At 39.9% G+C, this 17,978-nt stretch overlaps 1 protein-coding gene across 6 annotated transcripts in view; it reads left to right on the top strand.

The window, feature by feature from the left end:
* The window catches only part of ASAP1 (ArfGAP with SH3 domain, ankyrin repeat and PH domain 1), a 376,577-nt gene that overhangs the window by 99,564 nt on the left and 259,035 nt on the right, over nucleotides 1–17,978 (top strand). The gene's annotated exons all lie outside the window — the stretch shown is intronic.

The following is a 17,978-nucleotide window of genomic DNA, read 5'->3' as shown; positions in this document are numbered from 1 at the left end:
CTGAGGTTGGAGGAATGGAGGCTGTATTATCTTGGGCAACATAGTGGTAGATCCATTCTGCTTGGCAGGGACCAGCAAAGAATGTGATGGCTGGGGGGAAACTGCAGAGGAAATTTGCTTCAGAAGTGAGACAGGGTGAAGGGATGGAGGCAGGGTGAGAAGATAAGTTGGGAAGAAACTGTGGGTCAAGGGAAAACAAAATGGTGCAATAAAACTGTCAGTTTGGTTTCATCACATTCAACCTAGCAGCCTGAAGTTATACATATATTATTGGTACTTAAACCTACTCCCCTATTTAAGCAACTGGGACGGTACTCAGAGGGAACTGGACATATTGTGTAATTGCAGAGATGGCGTTGTTGCATCTTGTGATCTGCATCTGTCACTTGTGACATCACGATTTTCAGTATGTTTTTATGATGAATGGGACAAATGTAGGTGATTTTTAGGGACATAACTGATGAAAGTAAGACAATGTAAAACCTTCTCTTCCCTATATTAGGTCAAAGTTCATAGTATATTGCCAGATAAATGAAGTGAAACGTTTATTACCTTAGTTTGAAAGTTCACAGCTCTCGGTTCCCTATAATGATTTTCTTAACATTTCAACTCACATTTGTCAATGTTTCGAGAGTTACATACATACTAGAAGATTGTCGATTTTCTCTATATTACAAAATTTTGCTGAGTGCTAATAGGAGACAAAATGTCTTGTGAGGTATGCAAAGGAATAGTATTAATCATGACATTCTTTTGGTAGTCTTCTGAATACAAAACGTAGTTCAAAAGATTACAGTTAATTAATGTGCCCTGTATTCAAAATTATAGTGGAACTATTCTTTTTTACAATAACTTATTAGGTAATAGAAGGGTAATAGAGTTGCTGGATAAATACAATTGCACTACCATCCCATTTCTTTTTAAATCTGGCAGTGATCAGCCTTTATTTCTCACTTGAAGACTGAATCATTTCAAAAGACATACCCACTTGTACAATTGTCAGAAATCTAGTTTCTTCTGTTCTGCACTTGACAATATTACACCTTTCTATTTTCAACAGTTTGAAATAGGGACAGCCATTATTGTATGTTCGGTAGTACAGATGATGGTTCTTGAAATAATGGTTCTTGAAAGCTGCATCTCCAAAGGCAGTGATAAACTTAAAGTAAAATTTCATAGAGTTGCTTAAATCCAGCAGTGGTATTCTTTTTCACTGACAACTTTTAGGGTAATTATAGATGTACTTCAAATACAGTAGGAGTACTTGTGGCACCTTAGAGACTAACAAATTTATTTGAGCATAAGTTTTCGTGGGCTACAGCTTATGCTCAAATAAATTTGTTAGTCTCTAAGGTGCCACAAGTACTCCTGTTCTTTTTGCGGATACAGACTAACACGGCTGCTACTCTGAAACCTGTTCAAATACAATATAACGTTTATATAATTAGAAAAATATACAGACAGTCTCAGTTGTGACTTTCCAATTAAAAACAAAATAGGTAGGAGACCCTATTCAGCAGTCAGAATGGATAAGTTTCATATGCTATATGTTGCACTATTTATGTAGTGATAATACAAATCTTGGACCTTTGAAATATATAGTATCTGTTTTGGTGAAATACATTACTTTACACATTGACTTTTATAAGAGGATCAGTAATGAGCATTGTTTATATTTGCATTGATAGTTTGAGGATTTTTTGTGATACTATATATATTCTGCATGCTTTATTTAATAGATCAGCAATTTAAGTTCAAATGGAGTTTACTTTTGAAGTTCCACTAACATTTTAGGAAAGTCTTTATTGAGGGGGCAGAGGGAGGAGAAAGCAAACCAGTAAACTGTTCTGTTGGGTACTTAAAAGATATTTAACTTGATTTTTAAGTCATAGAAGTTGGGGCATGAGGGTGGCTTTCAAAGAAAGTGAAAAGCTTAAATGGGTGGATTGCCCATATAAAGACTTTGTAGAGAAACTCTGCATTCTCACTTTTTTAAAACGTGATATTTTTGTTTAAAAACTTGGTTTATCCACAGTAGGAGAATTAAATCTATAGACACAACCCACTCTGTATAGTGCCCTCCCAAAATTAATTTAATATCTACATTCTTTCCAATCAACAATTGCATCAGCACTCTGTCTCATTAAGACAGTGACAAAACTGCTCGGATTTTATTTGTTCCACATTCACAGTCAGTGCCAATAAGACATCATTGAAATGTGAATTATTCATTTTCATATCATAACTGATGGCCTGTATACTTAAGTGGGAGAAAGGGTAATGGAATTTGTTGGCTAGCTTAACTAGGGTTTCCTCATGTTTTTTTTTCTTCCCCATGCAAGAAGTCAGAGTGTAGCTTATTCAGCTGCCTTAGTATACTGATACATGATATGAAAGGAGTCACAAATGAATACGTATCAGAGGGGTAGCCGTGTTAGTCGGGATCTGTAAAAGCAGCAAAGAGTCCTGTGGCACCTTATAGACTAACCAACATTTTGGAGCACGAGCTTTCGTGGGTGAATACTCACTTTGTGGGATGCATGTCATCTGACGAAGTGGGTATTCACCCACGAAAGCTCATGCTCCAAAATGTCTGTTAGTCTATAAGGTGCCACAGGACTCTTTGCTGCTTTCATATCATTGGATATTGTAGATTCGATAGGATGGCAATTAAGCCTAGTATCAGGTGAAAATTAGAGAAGAAATTGTTATCAAAAGACACCAGTATATGTATGCTATAATTTGGTAAATTTTTAGCAGAAGGTTCTAAGAAGAAAATGTGAGCATATTCTTCACAAGACAACATCAGAAGACTAAGAACGACTCTGTGAAGGACTCTTGTGTATTTCAGTTTTCTCTGTAAATCATATTTAAGTTAAAACTAAATGTAATGTGAGATTCTGTCAGGGAGAAAGCAGCAATTACACACTGGTACAGAGCATGGAACCCTTGTAGTCAGTGAAGTTGAGCACATATTTGTTCAAATTCTTAAATTCACTTTGAGACTGCATTTTGCAATATTCTAGTAAATGAACTTACTGTCAGGAAAGTCTGTTTTAAGGTATAGTCTGTTTTAGGAGAATATTATAGCATATTAATGGAAAGCAGATTTTAAATTTCGCAAGTGTTTCCACAAAAAATCCTGATCTTGTGAGTTGTCATCTAGTCAGGGAACTAAAACAGACCATGTGAGCCCTCTTAAATCAAACTGCTTGAATCTTGAATACTTGTAAAAAAGTATTTTATCAGGTAACACATGCAAAGAGAATTGCAGGACTCATTATATAAACTAGTGGTTTGGTTTAAAGTATCTGATATTATCTAAAGTAATTATTTCATCAATAAAAGGGGATTATGTGGTAATTCCTACTAAAGCTAAAATAATGGGTGTTACCAATATTTACATATGTTTGCATTGATAGAAGAATGAAGGATTTAAGAGCCAAAGGGAGAAAATTAAATGTTATGGTAATAGTTTTTGTTCAACAAAGCTTGGAATGTTTTGGTATTTTCCTCCAAAGATTTTTCTTGACATAATGTTAAAGTCACAATGAGAGTATTGCACAGTAGCTATATATAATACAAATATATATAAAGTTGATGGGTCATTAGAGCATTGGGTGTATGTAGTCATACCACAGGACAATATACATGTTATTGAAGGCGTACGATAGGATTGTATATGGGCACTAGTTGTGAGTGTTGATCTGATCTGTTCAAGTGTAGCCTCTCAGTTTTGTTCTTGGAAAGCATGCTTTTAAATCAAATAGCCCCATGGACCAAATTACTGAAACAGTTAATCTTCTATCATTAAAAGTAATATGTGTGAATTTAGTATTTATGCAAAGTGCCAGCTTATTTGAATCTTGGGGAATGAAAACAACTATTCACAGCACAAGTTGCGGGGGAGGGATAGCTCAGTGGTTTGGGCATTGGCCTGCTAAACCCAGGGTTGTGAGTTTAATCCTTGAAGGGGCCATTTAGGATCTGGGGGGAAAAACAAAAAAGCAAAACTGTCAGGGACAGTACTTGGTCCTGCTAGTGAAGGCAGGGGACTAGACTCAGTGATCTTTCAAGGTCCCTTCCAGTTCTATGAGATAGATGTATCTCCATATATAAGTTCCAAATGTGCAGTAGCAATGCAAGGCTCTTTTCACTACCTTGCCAAAGTACCTCAATCCTAAACTGGAGGAAGACTTCTACAGTGAAGGGGTAAATCAGTCATCATGACCACGCAATCTTTAGTCTCTCTTTTAAGGCTGATAGCTGGTGGACTGCATATGTTTTTAATGGGGTTTGTCTTATGCTCACTTGCATATTAAAACTAGACCAAGACTCCAGACTCACTCTATATGGGCTGCTAAACAGCCGTGAAATGATTTTCCGTCACTACTAACCTGGTCTGGATTTGAGCTTGTGACATAGCCTTCACCACTAACAATTGCTTCCAGTGGCTACTTTACTGTACATTTCTGTAGCACTCTTATAGTTTGAGTTAAATACCACTTTTCACTGAATAGTAGTAAAGAGAAGGCACTTTCTCAGGCCTGAAGGATTTTTCAGTAGTAGTAATCTCATAAAGCCATATTTGTAGATTAATTTAGGAACTGCTTAGATGGGATGAAAGGTGATGTTGGGTAACTACAAAACATGAGTGCCAAAATAATTTTCTGTTTCACATATTTTGCTATCTATTCTGGTCTCTGGTAGAATTTTGTTGTAATATACCATAAAAGCACTATAAACATTTCATATCTATATGTACACATGTTAATAGTGCTTTTCTTCCTGTAGATACAGTATAACTAATGCACTCTCCATCAATAAAATAGTGAATAGATATTTAATCAAATAAGCTGGGACTAGTGTATTTCATGGTCCCAATTACAGCACAGTATGTGACAACTTAAAAGAAGCAAAGTTCTGAAAATTTCTCTGCTACAGTTAAATGTATTATCTAAGATGAGACCGGAAGGTGAAATGTTTTTTAAACTTGTTTATCTTGTATTGCTGGTCACTTTCTGCTTTAGTTTAGAAAGACATAAAAAAATAGGATTGTAAAATGACAAAAACTGGCAGGATGACTCCAAAGCTCACATAGTGCTAAAACTTTAAATTAATTATAGTATAGGTAATGTGACTCTGTATGTTAGACATTATAGCATACCTATAGTTAAGAACATAAGATGACCATACTGGGTCAGACCAAAGATCCATCTAGCCCAGTATCTTGTCTGCCAACAGTGGCCAATGCCAGGCGCCACAGGGGGAATGAACAGTACAGGTAATCATCAAGTGATCCATTGCCCATTCCCAGTTTTGGCAAACAGAAGCTAGGGATACCCTCCCTGCCCATCCTGGCTAATAGCCATTGATGGACCTATCCTCCATGAATGTATCTAGTTCTTTTTTGAACCCTGTTATAGTCTTGGTCTTCACAACATCCTCTGGCAAGGAGTTCCACAGGTTGTGTGTTGTGTGGGAAAAAATACTTGCTTTTGTTTGTTTTAAACCTGCTGCCTATTAATTTCACTTGGTGACCTCTAGTTCTTGTGTTATGAGAAGGAGTAAATAACACTTCCTTATTTACTTTCTCCATACCAGTCATTATTTTATAGACCTCTATCATAGCTTCCCTTAGTCGTCTCTTTTTCAAGCTAAAAAGTCCCAGTCTTTTTAATCTTTCCTCATATGGAAGCTACCTAATTTTACCTAATACTTTCCATCATAAGACCCATGTTTGCAGTTGCTTGTAAGGTTGCAAAATCAAGCACTCAGCATTAGGAAGTTCCAGAATTAAGATTGCTCCCTAGTACATATATTAAAATTAATATTAATAACTTCAATTAATGTTGTGATAGTCTTTAATTATCATGATCACATGTTTTCCACAGGACCCCTGCCTTAATATAACCTTAATGTTCTTTTAACGTCGTTTTTTATATGTAATTACTTATATTACAGTAATGCCTAGAGGTCCTAACCAAGTCAGTGCCCAACACGACAGAGTCTTGTAAAAACTGTAAGAAGTTGGTGCTTTGAAGACTTACAGTCTGAGGCCCCGATCGTGAAAGCATTTAAGAAAAACTCTGCCCATGAGCAAAGTCATTGAGTTCAGTGGGACTACTCATATACATAAGTGTTTGAATATTCAGTGTTAAAATTTAAGATGTTTAAAGTAGGTATAACAAACCCGTGTGTGATGAGTGGGTGGAGTAGGATTGGGACATGGGGAGGATGAAGTAGTAGTAATACAAAAATATTTTTTTGAAGAGTGACTGACTATTTGTAAAAAGAATGAGGAGTACTTTTGGCACCTTAGAGACTAACAAATTTATTTGAGCATAAGCTTTCATGGGCTAAAACCCACTTCATTGGATGCATGCAGTGAAAATACAGTAGGAAAATATACACACACACACACCTACTGTATATACAAACACAGAGAACATGAAAAAATGGGTATTGCCATATCAACTATAACGAGAGTAATCAATTAAGGTGGGCTATTATTAGCAGGAGAAAAAAATGTAATGATAATCAGGATGGCTCATTTCCAAAAGTTGACAAGAAGGTGTAAGTAACAGTAGGGGAAAAATTTAGCATGCAGAAATAGTTTTTACTTTGTGTAATGACCCATCCACTCCCAGTCTTTATTCAAGCCTAATTTAATGGTGTCCAGTTTGCAAATTCATTCCAGTTCTGCAGTTTCTCATTGGAGTCTGTATTTGAAGTTTTTTTTGTTGGAGTGTTATGACTTTGAGGTCTGTAATTGAGTGATCAGGGAGGTTGAAGTGTTCTCCGACTGGTTTTTGAATGTTATATATCTTGATGTCTGATTTGTGTCTATTTATTCTTTTGTGTAGAGACTGTCTGGTTTGGCCAGTGTACATGGCAGAGGGGCATTGCTGGCACATGGTGGCATATATCACATTGGTAGATGTGCAGGTGAACGAGCCTCTGATAGTATGGCTGATGTGATTAGGCCTTATGATGGTGTCCCCTGAATAGATATGTGGACAGAGTTTGCAAAAGACTTTGTTGCAAGGATAGGTTCCTGGGTTAGTGTTTCGTTGTATGGTTGCTGGTGAGTTGAAGGTATATGTTGTCCCCAAATGTGGTTATTGGGGATACTGTTTCTGATAATGTCATGGCAAACTTGGTGGCTGAACTTTTTGACTTTGTCCTCACCCACAACTATTTCACATTTGGGGATAATGTATACCTTCAAAAGATTATATTTAAAATGTTCCAGTCAAATATGGACTTTTGGGACAGGAAGCATCAAATGAATTTCCTGGGGAACCCATAGGGGGAGCTTAATGCGAATTCCCCAGCTCGAGTTATGCAAAGACCTAGCCTTTTGAAGGCAAGCCTGGAGGAGAGGGTTATTGTCTGCTGCTTGTCAGGCCTGATCTGTATAAAGAAATGGCCGATCTGTTCTGGATTTAAGAGAAATGAACCTGTAACCATGGAGAAAACCCTTCTGTGAGTTTAGAGGGAATAAAACCTACCAGAGCTCTAGGTTGAAGTTGGACGTGATCTCTGGTAAGCTTTTTAGCATGCTTTTATTGTTGTATTGTGTTTTTTCTGTAATGCTTTTACTGTAAGAATAAAAGTGCTTGCTTAGAAGGAGCAGTGTGGTAACTTATAACTATGGGTGGTACGTTCTTCGTAGCCCTCAGAGAGAAAGCAAAAGTGCAGGCATTGGCCTTTTTAGGCTGTCTGGCTTGCTGGAGATATTAGTGCAGCCTTAAAATCCCCAGTCAGAAGGGAGTGAGATGTAAGTCTGTGCACAAAAAGGTGGAAGTGAGAGCTGGAAACCTGTCTGTGGGTGCCCTTCAGGGATCACAAGAGTGGGAATGCAGGTACAGATACCCTGAAACTGTGACAGTGCCTTTACAGATAATTTTGGAGAAGCATTCTATGCAAATAGAAGAAAGTGTATAGATGCATATGGGGCAACTGGACAAAGCAGTAAAAAGCAAACAAAGCAGCTGACATTAGATAAATTATTAGAATAGACAGGGTGGAACTAACTGGTGGAGGACCTTAAAGTAAAGGATGAGAAGATTGTATCTGATGTGGTAGTGAAAGGAAAGCCAGTAGAGAGACTTAGAAAAAGTGTCATGGTCAGAATGATGGGCTGGGAAGATTCTTTCTGTATGGGTAATAAGTGAAACCCAATTGCAAAGATCAAGTAAACTTGACGGAGACAAGGTATCTGCAGTCAAGAAGCAACGTAAGGGTCCATCAGAGTTTTGGCACTGTGGACAAAGAGAAGAGGCCAATCCTTTGAATTGTTATTTAGGCAGAAATGACAAGATTTAGATACCATATGGATGTGTGGTTCTAGAGACAAGGCAGAGTCCAAGATGACACTTAAACTGTAGGTATGAGTGATTGGAAGATTGTTGGTATTAACGCTGCTGGAGAAAGGGGGAACTAGTGAGGGCTTGATGTGGGGTGAGGAGGGAAGGAAAATGATGAATTCAGCCTGGACCACGTAAAGTTTAAAATAATGACAGGATAGTGAAAATGAGATCAGAAAAACAGGCTAGGATGTGGGTTTTGACAGAGAGAGAGAGGGACTGTCAGGCATAGTGAGGCATTGACGTAAAAGGTGGTAGTTGAAACCAAGTGAGTGGAGAAGATCGCCTGTTGATGGGGTATAGAGAGAGAGGAGGAAAGACCAAGCACTAAATTTCAAGTTGACTAAGGGCTTGTCTACACTTACAGTGCTGCAGCTGATGGGGGAGGGGGTTAGGTTGTTATAACTGTGTTGCTCAGGGATGTGAATTTCCCAAACTCTTGATTGATGTAGTTATACCAACATAAGTTGGTAGTGTAGATCAAGCCTAGGTTTTAAGTCAACTGCTTGTATTCTGTGATACATACTTTGCTGATTACAATTTACTGTTCTGAAACTGTGAAGTCTGTTTTTGAGTCACTGGTTAAAGTGGAAAGCCATCTTTCTTTGACTTTTATTTCTGCTAAAGCACAAGCTTTCCCCCTGCACTACTGTAGCATAAATCATACATTTCTAATTTGTTCCAATTTGAAATCCAAAATAAGTTACTTAAAATAATGGCTCTAAAGGATCCCAACAGTACAAAATTTAAAGCCCGCTTTTCTAGCCTTTTTGCAGTTTGTAGCATGCTACCAAGCAGTCCAGCATTGTGGCAGTGCTTGTGGTTAGTTATGTAAGAGCTAAGTTTAAACACTAAGCTATACTTAAGTTTCAAAGGAGTGCTTTAGTACATACGTTCTTGATAGCAAAACATCCAAAAAGAGCCACGCAGGAAATCAAAATCCTCTTTGCTTCATAAAAGTAGTTCAGGATAATTATTTTTTACTGCATAGCTAATTCCACACCAAATAAGTAAAACCAGATATATGATTTCTCTGAAGCAAGTGGGAAGCAGGGACAGTGCTCATACAGGTTTTTTAAGAGTGACTTCTAATCAGGATATCAGAAATATTGAGGAAGGGAAGAGGCTGCTAAATCCTGTGGCATACTTATAATTAGATGCCACACAAACATGCCATGGATTATACTTAGCTCTGTATATTTACAAGCTGCAGTGCATATCCATATACTGTCATCAGTTTTACCCTTGATCCAATAGAAACAGAAATACTGGATTATAACAAGCAAATAAAGGCCAACTGATTTCATCTTAAGAACAAATGTCTGGTGTGGGTAAAGATAGTGGTTCTAAGTCAAAATTTCAGGTAGAGCACGGTAACTTGCCTTAATTTTTTACTGTACGTGTTCATTTTTTAGGGGCACCTTCCAAAGTGCCCCTCAGTGCTGTTTAGTGGCTCATATACTGTTCAGGAGAGTACTGCTGCTGCCTTGGAACTCCGTACATACAGGAGTGTGCCTGTGTGCTTATCAGTTAATGGAACATTTGGAAGTGCTCCTAGGTGCTCGGCTCAGTGTGCTGTTCAGTTAAGCCTTGCTGCTTTCAAGCCACAATGGAATGTTCACCATGCAGTCTGGAGAACTAGAACAGATACCCTACAAGAAGAGGTGTTCTCCTAAAAGGGTGTTCAACTTATATTTGGCCAGAGTATTTAAATTGTGTAAAGAGAAGATCTCATAAAATGTAAGACCAATAGAAATATTTCCATAATTAAAGAGCAATATAATAAAGAAAATTGTTCACAAATAAACTTTCCACTTCAGGGTTTCAAATCCATCATTGAGGCACTAGGAACCTGAAAGTGAATCTGACTTATTGTCGAAACTTAGAGAAATGCCAAAAGTAAAGTGACAGTAATTTGAGTTTTCATAATCCTCGCTTAGTCTAATCTGTTAGTGACAGAGGAGACATTTGTTACTTTAACAGCAGAGGACTGGTGAAGAGAATTAGAAGAGAGAGAAATTTTCTTCTCTGCTTTAATTTTATGAGTGGGGAAATGTCTTAATGGTGAATCCTTTACTGAAAAATAGGAAGGGTAGAAAAAACACAGTTTGATGCAGAAATCAGCGTTTTAACCTTACATTAATATTGCAGGGCTTTTAAGCTATTGGTAAAGTTTTCCAATTATTTTATACGGTTATAATTTGAACTTTTCAGGATGTAATTCAGAATTGCCTCCTTTAAAAAAAAAAATGCTCCAGCCGACCTCGTGGACCTTATTTGTCTCTCTTCCTCCCCTGATTCTCTTTCACTGAGCATTTGGTTTTCCATGCTCTGCTCCTTAGTCTTGCTACTGTTGGTGTGAGAGCTTTATTCATGCTGTTAATTTCATCTAAAACAACCTTCTTGTAGCTTTCCATTTAATCAACCCTCTTATTTTATAATCTCACTTCATACAATTTATTTTCCCCTTTCCACTTCTTCCTGTTACACATCATCTCCAAAATTTGACTCTTCCTGTCTGCCACACTGCCAGAACTTCTGCCCACACTGTGATCGTCTCGCACATTGACCCCTGTAATCTCTTCTGGCCTTTATGCCTGCCACCTCAGCTCCTTGAGTCAATTCAGAATGTTGCTGTGATAATCTTCCCAATTTATTGCTGTGACTGTCACACTCCCTCTTGAAATTCCTTCAGTGTTTCCCCCTCTGATTCTCTACTTCTTAGACAACCATGCACACAAACAGAGTATAGTCATGAGTGGGGAGAATCATCATGGCAAATCTCAAAGGGACATGGCCTCCTTGCAAATTGAGTGCCACTTGAATCAGTCTTTGGCAGGGTGCTTAAGGCTGATTGTATATTCAGTTTGTCTATCACTGGCAATCTTGTCATGCCACTGAAGCTTTCGATACCTATGTGATCACTGACGTTTAGTGGCAATCCTTGATACACATGCTTCAGAATTTGCTAGTCTTATATTTTTACAATATGTCCATATCAAGAAAGCTACTGAAACTGAACCATTGCTGACAGCGGGAATAGCTGGGTTCAGCTTCAAATGTCTTCCTTGTCGTTCTTGATCTGTTGTTCTTGTTTGCCTCTTGATATGGAGCAGCTGGTAGAGATGATGAGAATTGAAAACATCAGTCCGGTGTTATTCAGCCTTCCTCAGTTCCCATGTTTCACTTCCATCCAACAGAGTTGGCATAAAACTGTTTTTCTGTAAATTCAGTGCTTTGTAGCAAGCTTGATGTCGTGATGCCCTCATAAAGGGTGCTGATGGGCCCGAAAACTGGCAGCAGTTTCTGCTGTATGAGCATCCTCTAGCACTGTCTGTCATGCTGCTTGAATATTTGACAGCTGCCACCTACTTGATGTCTCATCAGGACAGGTTAATATTGAGATGGTTGTAATCTGAATCAGGTAGAAGCTCCCAGTGAAAATCCATAAAACCACCATGGTGTTTGCATTCAAGTCCTTCCTCAAAACTTGCCTCTTCCATAATGCATACAGGAAATGGTAAGCTAATAACAGCTAGGCACGTGACAAATTGTGATTACAAATTAATTTTGTATTATCTTAAATGTAGGTAAATTATTTTTTTCATTTCAAGAAAAAAGGAATAATCACTTTTTTATTTTGTGTGTAAAGTTTGTTTAACTGATTTTTATTCTTACTAATTTTACTGTGTAGAATAATTGTTCTAATGTATCATTATATATGTTTCAAATAATTTAATTTTCTAGGAGATGTACAGGCAGAACAAATTGCTTAGTGAAAACTCATGGTTATGAATGCGTTCATTATTTTGTTTTTCAGCTCAAATGTATAGTAAGTTTCCCCCTGCTTGCCACCAAAAACCACCAGCTTGGTGTTCTTGAACACACTTCCAGGATTTGATTGCTGCTTATATTTACTGTGAAGCTTGCAAAATTTGTCTAAACTTTCTCTTGGTGTACCTGTTACTTTTCAGAGGGTGACATTGTGCCTGTGTCTTTCACAAGACATTTAAAGAAGTTTACAACAAATAGAAAGTAACATAGATATGATTAAAAACAATAATTTTAGTGAGTACTGATTTTGACAAAAACATCATTCTATCAAAATTAATAATCTCACTACTAAAACCAATTTATATGTAATCCTCACCATACTTTAGCAGAGCTCCTTAGCGATGGTATCTATGCTGAATTAAGTGATGTGTCAGTAGTGCCCAGTGAATTCTTTCTCAGAAGAGGGACTGAATTCTGAAACTCATAGCTTCGATCTGAGCTAAGTGCTACTATCATTTACCTTGAAAACATAGCGTGCACCGGGAGTCAGCAACCTCTGGCACGCGACTCGCCAGGATAAGTGCCCTGGCGGGCCAGGCCAGTTTGTTTACCTGCCATGTCAGCAGGTTTGGCCGATTACGGCTCCCACTGGCTGCGATTCACCGTCCCAGGCCAATGGGGGTGGTCGGAAGCCATGGCCAGCACATCCATCGCCTGCGCTGCTTCCTGCTGCCCTCATTGGCCTGGGACTGTGAACCGCGGCTGGTGGAAGCCGCGATCGGCCAAACCTGCCGACGTGGCAGGTAAACAAACTGGCCCGGCCCGCCAGGGCGCTAACCTTGGTGAGCCACGTGCCAGAGGTTGCTGACCCCTGGCCTACACATAAGGAGGAAAGAGATTTAACTTCACTTTTGAATCAACAGAGAAAAAAATGGGAAGTGAGGGGAAAAACAGACACTTGAAGAAACATTACCGAGACCGGAAACTTAATGTCTGTTCCCAATATTTGTGAAGTGTAGTGGTGGCAGGGAGAGACTTAAAATGAAAGAAGCTTTGTGTACAAGGAGAATTTATTTCTGTCACAGAGTGAGTATGCCTCCCACCTTCATACAGTCTCTCAAGGAACGTTCCCTTTTTGTGCTCGGCTTCCACTTTTTGCAAGGGGGAGGCCCTGCACCTCTACTATGTGACTGGGCCTGGCTTCAGCGTCACTTTTTGTCATGATGGCTCCCTCAGGTGAGTCCATAAGAACTTGAACTCCTGTTGAAGACTTACTCATTTGAGAGCTATGCAGCCACAGATGTTTGCAGCAACATAGGACAACACTTTAAAAATAAGACATTTATTTTAGTCAACTGGAATACAGTTGTGAAAATTTAGGATGAGGGGTATGTGTACACTACAGGATTATTCCGATTTTACATAAACCGGTTTTGTAAAACAGATTATATAAAGTCGAATGCACGCGGCCACACAAAGCGCAATAATTCGGTGGTGTGCGTCCATGTACTGAGGCTAGCGTTGATTTCTGGAGTGTTGCACTGTGGGTAGCTATCCCGTAGTTCCCACAGTCGCCCGCGCCCATTGGAATTCTGAGTTGAGATCCCAATGCATGATGGTGCAAAAACAGTGTGGCGAGTGATTCTGGGTAAATGTAGTCACTCATTCCTTCCTCCGTGAAAGCGACGGCAGACAATCATTTCGCGCCCTTTTTCCCTGGATTGCCCTGGCAGACGCCATAGCATGGCAACCATGGAGCCCATTTTGCCTTTTGTCACTGTCTCTGTATGTGTACTGGATGCTGCTGACAGAGGCGGTACTGCAGTGCTACACATTTGCCTTTGCAAGGTAGCAGAGACGGTTACCAGTCGTTCTGTACCGTCTGCTGCTGTCATGGGTGCTCCTGGCTGACCTTCGCTGAGGTTGGCCGGGGGCGCAAAGACAAAAATGGGAATGACCCCTCCTTTATGTTGTATCTAAAAATAGAGTCAGTCCTGCCTAGAATATGGGGCAAGTACACTGGTTCTCTAGTACATCAGAGAGCACAGCCGCTCCTTGTCAGATCCCAGAGAAATGATGAGCTGCATGCCATTCTAGGGAGTGTCCGTGCAGCAACTCCACCCGTTGCTTCCCTCCTCCCCCAACCCTTCTGAGCTACCATTGCAGGGCCCCCCCCTTTGTGTGATGAAGTAATAAAGAATGCAGGAATAACAACACTGACTTTTTAGTGAGATAAAATGAGGGGGAGGTAGCCTCCAGCTGCTATGATAGTCCAGGCAGTACAGAATCTTTTCTTTAGACATGAAGGTGGGGGGGGGGTGATGGAGTTCAGCCCTTAGTTGTTATGATGAGGACAGTTACCAGCCGTTCTGTACCATCTGCCGGGAATAACCGGGAGTCATTCCTATTTTTACCCAGGCTAGCCAGGAGCACTCACGGGCTGATTACGACGATGGTTACCAGTCCTACTGCACTGTACCGTCTGCCACCAGGGAAGGGAGGGGAGAGGATGCTGCTGTTCATTGCCCCAACACCGTGTCTACCAGCAGCATGCAGTAGACATATGGTGACATTGAAAAAAGTCAACAAACGATTTTTTTCCCTTTTCTTTCACGGGGGGGGGGGAGGAGGAGTAAATTGACGAGATATACCCTGAACCACCTTGGACAACGTTTTTGACCCTACAGGCATTGGGAGCTCAGCCAAGAATGCAAATGCTTTTCGGAGCCTGCGGGGACTGTGGGATAGCTGGAGTCCTCAGTCCCCCCTCCCTTCCTCCATGAGCATTCATTTGATTCTTTGGTTTCCGTTATGCTTATCACACAGCACTGTGCTGTGGACTCTACATCATAGCCTGGAGATTTTTTTCAAATGCTTTGGCATTTCGTCTTCTGTAATGGAGCTCTGATAGAACAGATTTGTCTCCCCATACAGCGATCAGATTCAGTATCTCCCTACGATCCATGATGGAGCTGTTTTTGGATTTGGGACTGCATCACCACCTGTGCTGATCAGAGCTCCGTGCTGGGCAAACAGGAAATGCAATTCAAAAGTTCACGGGGCTTTTCCTGTCTACCTGGCCAGTGCATCCGAGTTCAGATTGCTTTCCAGAGCGGTCACAGTGGTGCACTGTGGGATACCGCCTGGAGGCCAATATCATCGATTTGCGGCCACACTAACCCTAATGCGATATGGTAATACCGATTTCAGCGTTACTCCTTTCATTGAGGAGGAGTACAGAAACCGATTTAAAGAGCCCTTTATATCGATATAAAGGGCCTCGTTGTGTGGACGGGTGCAGCGTTAAATCGGTTTAATGCTGCTGAAATCTGTATAAACACGTAGTGTAGACCAGGCCTCTCTCTCTACAGTTTACAAATTCTGTGGGAAATTATGACTGCTGTATGTATCTTTCTCAAACTGCAAACTCTACTTTGAATGTAGGGACTAGTTAACTTCTCTGTTGTGCTTCTATCTGAAATTTCAAGGTGTAATGATACAAAGCTGACAACAGAGGATCATTAAATCAGGATGATCCTCTCTTCTAATACAAATACCCTAAAAGATAGACTGGCTTCCAACCAGGAGAACTGGTTTGTCGGGAGGGATCACCTGGCAACAAAGTTATGTAGTAGAGGTCTGTGATTGCCTCGGGAGACTGATCCAAGAGTCAACTGACATGGGGACTAGGTGGTTATTAAAGGGTGTGGCAGTGGGAAGACTCAGGCACGCAAGACGTTTGGACAGGTGGGAAGCTGGCCAAGGTCAGAAGAAGAGCTGGGAGAAGGCTGTATGTTTCAGAACACAAACCATGCACTTGAGCAGGAGGACTCTGTACAGCCCACAGTACTCTCACCCTGGACCAAAGAATGTTCTAGAGTGGTGAGGAAACTGAGGAAAGGAAATGTGTGTAAGGTTTATTATTTTTATATAGATGTGTAAGAACATAAGAATGGCAATATTGAGTCAGACCAACGATCCATCTAGCCCAGTATCTAGACCAATGATCTAGATCCAGACCAATGATCCATCTAGCACAGAAGCGTGGCCAATACCAGATGCTTCAGATGGAATGAAAAGAACAGGACAAATATTAAGTGATCCATTCCCAGATCCAGCAGTCAGAGGCTATGGGACACCCAGAGTATGGGGTTGCATCCCTGACCGCCTCGGCTAATAGCCATTGATGGACCGATCCTCCAGGAACTTTTCATTCTTTTTTTGAAGCTAGTTACACTTTTTAGCCTCACAGCCTCCCGTGGAGAAGTTGAAATCTAGAATCCTACAAAAGGGGGGGGGGGAAGGGTGGCTGAGATAATCTCTGGCCTGATGAGACATTTTAAATAAATTTTGCCAGACTGGAAGAGTGCCAATGTAGTGTCAATATTCCAAAAGGGCAAGCAGAATGACGTAGGTAATTATAGTCTAGCTAGCCTGACATCATTCTCTGGAAAATAATGGAAAAGTTGATATGAGATTCAGTTTCTAAAGCATAGGAGTATAATTAATACCAGTCAACATGGTTTTATAGAAAATAGGTCCATCAGACATCAGGGGGGTAGCCATGTTAGTCTATATCCACAAAAACAACAAAGAGCCCGGTGGCACCTTAAAGGCTAACAGATTTATTTGGGTATAAGCTTTTGTGGGTTAAAAAACCTCACTTTTTCAGATGCAAGTCAGGTCCATCAAACAAACCTGACTTCATTCTTTGAGATTTCAAATTTGGTTGATACGGTAGTTGCATACTATGCACGACTGGAATATTGGTATATAAGGGTACAGCTTGCTCATGAAGCACAGGCAATGAAAAAAGGGAGGAGATGCTGTCTTATATAGAAAAAAAAGTATAAATTTGGACTGAGGTTGAGATGGAAGTAGGAGACGGACTTGTTGAAAGTCTCTGGGTAAGAATAAAAGTGGTAGAACACCAGGGTGATGTCATAGTATGGGTCTACTACAGGCCACCTGCCCAGGAAGAAGAGGTGGATAAGGCTTTTTGTAAACAACTAACAAAATCATCCAAAGCACAGGACTTGGTGGTGATGGGGGACTTCAACTAGCCAATGTCTTTTGGGAAAATAACACAACAAGGCACAGATTACCCAACAAGTTCTTGGTATGTATTGGATAGAATGTTTTATTTCAGAAGGTGGATAAAATCAGTAGGGGAGAGACTGCCTTAGGTTTGATTTTGACCATTAGGAAAGAACTGGCTGAGAATTTGAAAATGGATGGCAGTTTGGGTGAAAGTGATAATGATATGAGAGAGTTCATGATTCTTAGGAATGGTAAGAGGGGAAAACAGCACAATAAGAAAATGGTTTTCAAGAAGACAGGCTTTGGCAAATGTAGGGAGTTGGAGCAGGCTTTAGCAAACTCGGGGTTGGTAGATAAGATCCCTTGGGAAGGAAGTCTGAAAGGAAAAACAGTAGCAGTTTTTCAAAGAGACATTATTAAGAGAACAAAAGCAAACTATCTCACTGTGTAGGAAAGATAGGAAGTCTGGCAAGAGACCGCCCTGGCTTAACCAGGAGATCTTCATTGATCTGAAACTCAAAAAAGAATCCTGCAAAAGATGGTCAAATTACTAAGATGGATATGAACAAATAACACAAGTATGTAGGTACAGAATTAGAAAGGTCAAAGCACAAAATGAGATTAAACTAGCTAGAGACAAAAAGAGTAAAAAGAAAACGTTCTACAAATACATTAGAAGCAAGGAAGACCAAGGACAGGGTGGGCCCATTACAAAATGGTGGTGTGTGTTTGGGAACAATAACAGAAAATGTGGAAATGGCAGAAATGCTAAATGATTTTTTTTTAACCAAA

The sequence above is a fragment of the Gopherus evgoodei genome, chromosome 2 (genome assembly GCF_007399415.2).
Source record: "Gopherus evgoodei ecotype Sinaloan lineage chromosome 2, rGopEvg1_v1.p, whole genome shotgun sequence".
NCBI classification, from domain to species: Eukaryota; Metazoa; Chordata; order Testudines; family Testudinidae; genus Gopherus; species Gopherus evgoodei.
Note: the sequence above shows the minus strand (reverse complement) of the source record. Positions and strands in the feature narration are given on the sequence as shown.